Source organism: Papaver somniferum, unplaced genomic scaffold (assembly GCF_003573695.1).
Source record: "Papaver somniferum cultivar HN1 unplaced genomic scaffold, ASM357369v1 unplaced-scaffold_128, whole genome shotgun sequence".
Lineage (NCBI taxonomy): Eukaryota > Viridiplantae > Streptophyta > Magnoliopsida > Ranunculales > Papaveraceae > Papaver > Papaver somniferum.
Window position 1 is genome coordinate 4205154 of NW_020621936.1, and position 8157 is coordinate 4213310.

The window sequence follows — 8157 nt, forward strand, 5'->3', positions numbered from 1 at the left end:
GGGTTCTCTTGTGATTAGTTTAATTGAGATTTTTGTGGTTTTTGGTGTCCAAAGAAATCCTTCTTTTCTTGTAAAAGTAAGGTCGCTCTTGTTGTTCTTTCGGGAATGACATCAAATGGGGGAGAGTTCTTTTGAACTTGCGCTTAATTTCCATATATTTGTGGGGAGTCAGGCTGTGGAATTTTGAGGAGTTATCTTTGTAAGGATCTGTAAGCACGTCAACACTATTAGACCATTCAAGAGACGATTTAGCCGTTAATTACTCGACTAGTTAAATATGAACATTAATTTATAGATATTAATATAACAACGATATAGATACGAAACTAGTACCATTGGATAGATCTCGAAAAATTATGCGAAAAAGACTGCTCGAACGTGTCATTCGGGTACCAGATGAAGAAGATATCATCAGTTTTATACGAAAGGATAAAATTGACATTTTATCGTAGCTCGGTGTGGCTGCCTTATCCAGATCGTTGGGAACCCAAATATCTTCTTTGGTTTTATCCAAACCTTGCATAAGAAAAATACATTTTCTCTTCTTCTTTCTCTCACTTCTTCTTCTTACTTCCTTCTCTTCTTCTACTGTTGTGTGAGGTTTGATTTGGGAGAGTTTATCGAAGAGAATTAGTTGATGAAGATGTATGGATGATGAAGGAGATGATGTGGTTGCAGTCATGGTGGAAAAATCATTCAGAGATCAGCGAATTAAAGTAGGGAGAACTGAATTAGGGTTTTGTGATTTAGGTTTGATTTTGTATAGAATTGATAAGTTATTGGGTTGTTGTTTGACGAAGAGCAGAAGGGTTGAGGTTGAAATGAAGATCTGAAGTCGTTCTAATGATGATTGAAAACTAGGTTTTAACGTTCTTCCCCAAATTGAGAATTAGGGACTCACGGGAAAGCTTTAGGAAGAATTAAAGGATGGAATAAAAAGATTTGAGATGAGTATTGAATAATTGGGAGCATGAGAATGAAGTTGCATGTGAAATCAAAGTCTCAGATGATGAAATTGGCGATGGTGATGAATTTCGGATCTAGAACGATAATTTTAGGGTTTTAATTGAAGTAAGTGGTGAAGTAATAATTCAGAGGATGCTGATACTTGGGTAAATTTCCGATTTGTCTTAATTATAGTAGCTTGAGTTGAATTGGTTTGTTTTCATAGTATGTGTAGATTGGAAGTGAACTGAGGTTGATGTGGGAATAGATTTGGAGGTGAACTGGTGGTGTTAATGTATGATTTGTAGATATGAAGTTAAATGTGGAACTGATATTGGTAGTGTTGAAGGATAACTGAAGTTTGAATGTAACTCTCAAATAGAGTCAGGTGGTATTGCTGCTGCCGAGGGAGTTGTTGTGATTGCAGGTGCAATTGAAATGAGAAACATACAGGTCTTTGAGTTGTGTTACATGTAAAGTGTGGTGGAATGGGTTCTTAGGTTTGAATTGTTGGTGGTTGAGTAATGATGGTGTTTTGGTCTATGTGGATTAGTATTGTTGTGGATATCAGGAAGGAGGAATGAGATGTTAATGTGGAGTTTTGAGTGGATTGAAGTTCTTTTAGATGAATGCTAGTTTAGAATGGAATTTGAACTATTGTTACAGATGGAGATTGGGTTGTAGTTAAAATTAGTCCAAGAACCAGAACTAGTATGAAGTTGGAATTAGAGTTAGTGGTATTGTTATAGTTTTAATTAATCTGAACTGGAAATTCAGTTTTAGTGTACAGTGTTGTTTGAATTCACATGAGAAGTGAAGGTGTTGCAAGATTGTTTGTTGTTGCAGAAGTGATGATGGAATTGGTAACTGTTTGGTGAAAGCCTGAGATCAGGTTGGTAGATCTTATGAAGTAGTTTTGAGTTTTGGCTTGTGCATTTTGTTTTGTGATGCACCATCTTGGTGCATTAGTGCTTGTGTTCTGTGCCACAGCTCAGGCTAGTGTTGTTCTATCAGCTAGATCTCTGACTGATTCTTTCTGTCTGACTCAGTTGATCTGTCTGAGTTGAATCATCTTGACTTACCGAGTTTATCCTGCCTTAACCTGAGTTGATTTAGTTGATCAATTTAGACTATGACTCCTTTGACCGAGACTGGACTTTGACTATTGACATTGACTGATATATTGATTGTTAGTTGACCCTGTTGGGCTAGGCCTTGTTTAATGGGATGGAATAAGCCCGCGGGACATGGATTGGGCTTAGAGTTAGTTTTCCTATCTTGATGGACCCTTTATGGTGCAAATTAGCTTTTGGTTGTAGGTATTCATAAGACTTATCGAATGGACTATAGAATCAACCCAGTTGAGTTAGTAAAACCTTAGATGTGATACATGAAGAAAATGAAAGAGATGTAAATCATAAATGGGCTTAGAACCATTAGATATTTCACTTAGCCTATAATTAGAGATTTGTATGATATTATGTTATGAGCCTTGTGTGAGCCTTTTGGCTAATTTTTTAGATTGCTTGTGTAGTTAACAGTTAGTCTTTATTGTCGACGATCGATTCAAGGATATACTGGTGGATTGAGGATCTCGAGGTGGGAGAGGCTTTGTCATCAAACCAGGTGAGAATTCTGTAACCTTCTTGTAATCATTAAGCTTTGTTTTATCTGCGAGCATGATGAGTCTTTACTATTTGAGTGCATGATAGCGTATACTGTGATGTTCCATATCTTGTATCTTGAGTATGACGTATATATTGAATCTCTATATTCGGTGTTGCTATGATGTTTTGTGTTTGATATGCATTGTGAGATGTCCCTGCGAGGAGTGTCTGTGTTTCCCCACGGCTCTTAGCTAAGTTAAGTAAGGCGGTAATTCATCTTTCGTCAATATTATTTAGTAGAGCAGTAATTCATCCATTTAAATATTATTATATCTATTTCATTAGTACGGCGGTAATTCATCTATTATAATATTACTGCTTATTAATATAGTAAGGCGGTAACTCATCCGTTTGAATAGTATCTTAGTAGGGCGGTAATGCATCCGTATGATATTATATTATACTATTTTATTTGAGCGAAATCACTCGTGTGCATATTATACTTGTTTGTCTAACTTTCTGATTTTGATGGTATATTCTGAATCATGGTTTGTATGGGCACTTTGTGTGGATGATGTTATTATTATTGATTAGGGTTGCTTTCGCATCGTCTTATCCAACGAGTTTGGCGAGGTTAGAGTGATACTTGCTTCCGGATGCATCAATTGTTGTATGATTATTTTTTTCTTATTTTCTTTCAATTTATAATCTTTAGAACTGTGATGCATGTTAGTGATTACTTGGAAGTTATATGTTTCCATTGGGCAACCCTTTGGGATGATGTGCTCACTTGTTCCCACTTCAGTTTCAGTTTTACGAAGAGATGGTGTGCTTGAATACATCTGCTTCCGTATTTTAAATCGAGAGCGATTAAAAACGTTTTGTATCTTTCAGATATATGAATTCTTGTTGTTTGTAAAACAATACACTTATATATTAATATCTTTTGGGAGTTTCATCTATAAAGTATCAGAGTGCTTGAGATTTAGTTTTTCTTTACTTTATGTAATTATGTTCCTTAATACAAATGATCTAGATGTGGTTACTTCAGGTTTAGGCTATAATCCTTTTGGCTAAGCAGGTTTAAGATTAGGGGTGTGACAAGTTGGTATCAGAGCTCACTATTAGATCTTATATGGGAAACAATAGATAATAGTTAGTATCAAATGATGAACTAGATTAGACTAAAACCGAGATTGGGTTGTGAGATAAATCTTAATCACTAAAATCTATCAATAACTAAAAGATTTGTTTGATTGATTGATTCGTTTCTTTGTTGTACATATGCATGATGAGGTAAAACTATAGGTTAAACCAATTATATTATAGTTTAGAAGATGATTGAAATTGGAGGCTAATTATTTTGGAAATTAAGAAGACATAGACAAATCCAATACTAGAAAAATAGTAAAAAAACTAATATAGTTGATAGAACCCGAAAGTCATATAGAAACTTATTGAATACTTTGACTTATACATAGAGCCATCAATTTATTGATATTGATAATTAGTGTGAAGAACTTAGATTTATCTGTTAGTGTTTAAATCAGTATAGCTGATGTTGATAATTTTGATTTTACATTACCGATTCGTAGAACAACTTTATTATAGGGTATCTTCTAATCTATTTAGAACCAGTAATATATTGAAATATAAATTAGTCTAGTGAACCTAGAGCAACAAATTTTAAATCTTGGTTGTAGAAATCCATATAGGATTCTGTTTCATTTCATGTTGCTTTAAACTCATTTGAAATGAGTTAATGTTCGCGCGATTGAAAGTATGAGTAGTACTTGCACTTAGTCGAGAGATGTTATATCTCTGTAAGGTGGGGAGTTTTTGAGATTCATAGGGATGGTTCATTTTCGAGGACGAAAATGTTATAAGGTGTGGAGAATGTAAGGATCTGTAAGCACGTCAACACTATTAGACCATTCAAGAGACGATTTAGCCGTTAATGACTCAACTAGTTAAATACGAATGTAAATTTATAGATATTAATATAACAACGATATAGATACGAAACTAGTACCATTGAATAGATCTCGAAAAGTTATGCGAAAAGGACTGCTCGAACGTGTCATTCGGGTACCGGATGAAGAAGATATCATTAGTTTTGTACGAAAGGGTAAAATCGACATTTTATCGGAGCTCGGTGTGTCCAGATCGTTGGGAACCCCAATATCTTCTTTGGTTTTATCCAAACCTTGCGTAAGAGAAATTCATTTTCTCTTCTTCTTTCTCTCACTTCTTCTTCTTTTTTCCTTCTCTTCTTCTGTTGTTGTGTGAGTTTCGATTTGAGAGAGTTTGTCGAAGAGAATTAATTGATGAAAGAGTATGGATGATGAAGGAGATGATGTGGTTGCAGTTCATGGTGGAAAAATCATTCGGAGATCAGCGAATTAAAGTAGGGAGAACTAAATTAGGATTTTGTGATTTAGGTTTGATTTTGTATACAATTGATAAGTTATTGGGTTGTTGTTTGACGAAGAGCAGAAGGGTTGAGGTTAAAATGAAGATCTAAAGTCGTTCTAATGATGATTGAAAACTAGGGTTTAACGTTCTTCCCCAAATTGAGAATTAGGGACTCACGGGAAAGCTAAACAAGAATTAAAGGATGGAATAAAAAGATTTGAGATGAGTATTGAATAATTGGGAGCATGAGAATGAAGTTGCATGTGAAATCAAAGTCTCAGATGATGAAATTGGTGATGGTGATGAACTTCGGGTCTAGAACGATAATTTTAGGGTTTTAATTGAAGTAAGTGGTGAAGTAATAATTCAGAGGATGCTGATACTTGGGTAAGTTTCCGACTTGTCTTAATTATAGTAGCTTGAGTTGAATTGGTTTGTTTTCATAGTATGTGTAGTTGGGAAGTGAACCGAGGTTGATGTGGGAATGTATTTGGAGGTGAACTAGTGGTGTTAATGTATGATTTGTAGATATGAAGTTAAATATGGAACTGATATTGGTAGTGTTGAAGGATAACTGAAGTTTGAATGTAACTCTCAAATAGAGTCAGGTGGTATTGCTGCTGCTGAGGGAGTTGTTGTAATTGCAGGTGCAATTAAAATGAGAAACATACAGGTCTTTGAGTTGTGTTACAGGGAAAGTGTGGTGGAATGGGTTCTTAGGTTTGAACTGTTGGTGGTTGAGTAATGATAGTGTTTTGGTCTATGTGGATTAGTATTGTTGTGGATATCAGGAAGGAGAAATGAGATGTTAATGTGGAGTTTTGAGTGGATTGAAGTTCCTTTAGATGAATGCTAATTTAGCTGCAGGTGGTGATTGTGAAGAGATTAAATTTAGAAATGAATTTGAACTATTGTTACAGATGGAGATTTGGTTGTAGTTAAAATTAGTCCAAGAACCAGAACTAGTATGAAGTTGGAATTAGAGTTAGTGGTATTGTTATAGTTGTAATTAATCTGAACTGGTGGAGATTCAGTTTTAGTGTACATTTTTGTTTGAATTCATATGAGAAGTGAAGGTGTTGCATATTGTTTGTTGTTGCAGAAGTGATGATGGAATTGGTAACTGTTTGGTGAAAGCCTGAGATCAGGTTGGTAGATCTTATGAAGTAGTTTTGAGTTTAGGCTTGTGCATTTTGTTTTGTGATGCACCATCTTGGTGCATTAGTGCTTGTGGTCTGTGTCACAACTCAGGCTAGTGTTGTTCTATCAGCTAGATGTCTGACTGATTGTTTGTGTCTGACTCAGTTGACCTGACTGAGTTGAATCGTCTTGACTTACCGAGTTTACGCTGCCTTAACATGAGTTGATTCAGTTGACCAATTTAGACTATGACTCCTTTAACCGATACTGGACTTTGACTATTGACGTTGACTGTTATATTTACTGTTAGTTGACCCTGTTGGGCTAGGCCTTGTTTAATGGGCCGGAATAAGCCCGCGGGTCATGCCTTGGGCTTAGAGTTAGTTTTCCTATCTTGATGGACCCTTTATGGTGCGAATTAGCTTTTGGTTGTAGGTATTCATAAGACCTATCAGATGGACTATAGAATCAACCCAGTTGAGTTAGTAAAACCTTTGATGTGATGAAGGAAGAGAATGAAAGAGATGTAAAACCATAAATGGGATTAGAACCATTAGATATTTCACTTAGCCTATAACTAGAGATTTGTATGATATTATGTTATGAGCCTTGTGTGAGCCTTTTGGAAAACTTCTTATATTGCTTGTGTAATCAACAATTAGTCTTTATTATCAACGATCGATTCAAGGATATACTAGTGGATTGAAGGTCTCGAGTTGGGCGAGGCTTTGTCATCAAACCAGGTGGGAACTCTGTAACCTTCTTGTAATCATTGAGCTTTCTTTTATATGCGAGCATGATGAGTCTATACTATTTGAGTGCATGATAGCGTATACTGTGATGTTCCATTTCTTGTATCTTGAGTATGACGTATATGTTGAATCTGTATTTACGGTGTTGCTATGATGTTTTGTGTTTGATATGCATTGTGAGATTTCCCTACAAGGAGTGTCTGTGTTTCCCCACGGCTCTTAGCTAAGTTAAGCAAGGCGGTAATTCATCTGTCGACAATATTATTTAGTAGGGCGGTAATTCATCCGCTTAAATATTATTATATCTCTTTCATTTGTACGACGGTAATTCATCCGTTATAATATTACTGCTTATTAATATAGTAGGACGGTAACTCATCCGTTTGAATAGTATCTTAGTAGGGCGGTAATTCATCTATTATGATATTATATTATACTATTTTATTTGAGGGAAATCACTCGTGTGCATATTATACTTGTTTGTCTAACTTTATGATCTTGATGGTATATTCTAAATCATGGTTTGTATGGGCACTCAGTGTGGATGATGTTATTATTATTGATTAGGGTTGCTTTCGCATCGTCTTCTCCAACGAGTTTGGCGAGGTTAGAGTGACACTTGCTTCGTGATGCATAAATTGTTGTATGATTTGTTTCTTCTTGTTTTCTTTCAATTTATAATCTTTAGAACTGCGATGCATGTTAGTGATTACTTGGAAGTTATATGTTTCCATTGGGCACCCCTTTGAGATGATGTGCTCACTCGTTCCCACTTCAGTTTCACTTTTCAGAAGAGATGGTGTGCTTGAAGGCATCCGATTCCGTAGTTTAAATCGATAGTCGATTAAGAACGTTTTGTATCTTTCAGATATATGAATTATTGTTGTTTGTAAAACAATACACTTATATATTAATATCTTTTGGGAGTTTCATCTATAAATTATCAGAGTGCTTGGGATTTAGTTTTTCTTTACTTTATGTAATTATGTTCCTTAAGACAAATGATCTAGATATTGTTACTTCAGGTTTAGGCTATAATCCTTTTGTCTAAGAAGGTTTAAGATTAGGGGCGTGACAATCTTGTATCATTATAAACTCCATGATGAATGCATTTAGTTTCAGCTATATGATTGCATCAAAACAAGTTGGTATGTGCTTTTCTTTGGTCTTGAAGTGTCTCCATGAAAATTTCATTAGGATCCCGTTTTCGTACCTTTTCCAATTTTATTGACAAAAAGGGGGAGGATTAATATGTAGTTTACACTACAAATACATATGGTTTTCGGATCATTATGTAA

At 35.2% G+C, this 8157-nt stretch overlaps 1 long non-coding RNA gene across 2 annotated transcripts; it reads left to right on the forward strand.

The window, feature by feature from the left end:
- Positions 1–550: 550 nt before the first annotated feature.
- Positions 551–7793, forward strand: LOC113332071. 2 transcript variants are annotated; one of them, XR_003351311.1, is made up of 3 exons: positions 551–1837; positions 2480–2571; positions 7638–7793. It is a non-coding gene; the product is annotated as an uncharacterized LOC113332071 (long non-coding RNA). The 2 variants fall into 2 exon arrangements; XR_003351312.1 differs by lacking the exon at positions 7638–7793 and adding an exon at positions 3358–3508.
- The last annotated feature ends 364 nt before the right edge of the window (positions 7794–8157 follow it).